Here is a 1,636-nt window from a genome sequence, read left to right on the forward strand (position 1 = left end):
CTCCCTCTACTCTTTCTCTGCCCCCCCCATCTCTCTCTGTAATTCGCCTGGGTGAAGGAGGCTCTGGGCTCTGTCCTCTATCGTCTTTCCTCTGTCAGTAAAACCTACTTGAGTAGGTTAATAGATACATAAATGCTGACCTATAACAGTCAATTATAACTGTCTATTTTATGCTAATTGACACCTTCCAGCCAATCAGCGCAGAATGGCACACCTTCCTGTCCTTCCATCCAATCACAGCGCGCAATACGTGTGGACGCATTCCATCCTCAAGTTTCCGTCCTCAGAAATTTCGTCCTCAAATTTTGAGGACATAATTACTAAAATGATTAGTTATAGATGACACAGCCACACAGGTCTAAATACAAGGTAACCATGGCACAGTGAAAATGTTACTACGCCAACTTGGGAGTTTCACCCAAAGAACTAATAAAAAGGTCTAGGACAGGTAACACTGAATTCCACACATGTTCATATTTGTAAAGAAAGTGAGCAGAGATGTACTTAAATAAAAGTCAATTTATTTTAAACAAGACACATTACTCGGCCAAAGGCACTGACCAAATTGATGTTACCGTTAAAATTAGCCTAATCATTTTTGCTAGCCCCCAAATTCCCATTGACAATGAATGGAGAATTTTACGACATAGTGTCTGAGCAAATCGGCATATTTTTGTCCAACACAAAGATTGACAATCCATTGACAAATGGACAATTTTTCATCATATTGTCTGAGCAAATAGACATGTTACTCCATGATGATGTACGATGTTAAAGGGGAATACCACTCATTTTCAACATTTTACTATGTTATTAATATACCTTAGAGTTGTTGTGTGGAAATAATAAAAAGTCCCCCCATTTTGTGTTGCCTAGAACTGGAGGTCTGAAAAAAACATTATGAAGTACATCTTTGTGATGTCACTGAGATGTACTTCATAATGTTACTGACTTTTTTATTGTTTCCACACAACAACTCTAAGGTATATTAACGACATAGTAAAATGTTGAAAATGAGGGGGCCCAAAAAGTCTGCCTCGCGGTGGCGCTATAACAGCCCACATTACGTTTTGCCCTATAACTATTGAACCATAAGTCGTAAAATCTAAAATAATTTTTCTCATACAAGCAACGGCCATTTGCTTCCACCATTTTGAACACACTTTTTGCTCTTCCACCTACACTTTGTGACGGGTGTGGGCAACAGAGCCCTTAATGGAGACAACAGTCTCCCTGTTACATACAGACGTTGAAATGATTTATGGTACTTAGTAGCAGATCAGGAAAGGTTGGTGGAGCTTTTCCTATGACTGACAGACTGAGGTCTCATTGACCATTCCAATATAAAAGACAACATTAATATTGATGTTGGACACTGTTCTTCTTGTAGAAGTAATCCAAGTCCTTAATAGAACATTTTTAGAATACAGAGATTTATTTTTTGGTGAACACGATTGTAAATCTAAAAAGTAAATCTTCATCAACAATCTGCCCCACTCTGCACTCAAAACGATTCAACCACATAAAGTTCTTTAGCAGTAATGTGTCTTGTTCTGGTTGGTTCATAGATTAATTTATACAGTAGGCCTACTGAAGAAATCCAAGCCCTAAACGGAGCATATAAGAAATTTGAGAG

This window comes from Electrona antarctica (assembly GCF_951216825.1).
Source record: "Electrona antarctica genome assembly, chromosome: 7".
NCBI classification, from domain to species: Eukaryota; Metazoa; Chordata; class Actinopteri; order Myctophiformes; family Myctophidae; genus Electrona; species Electrona antarctica.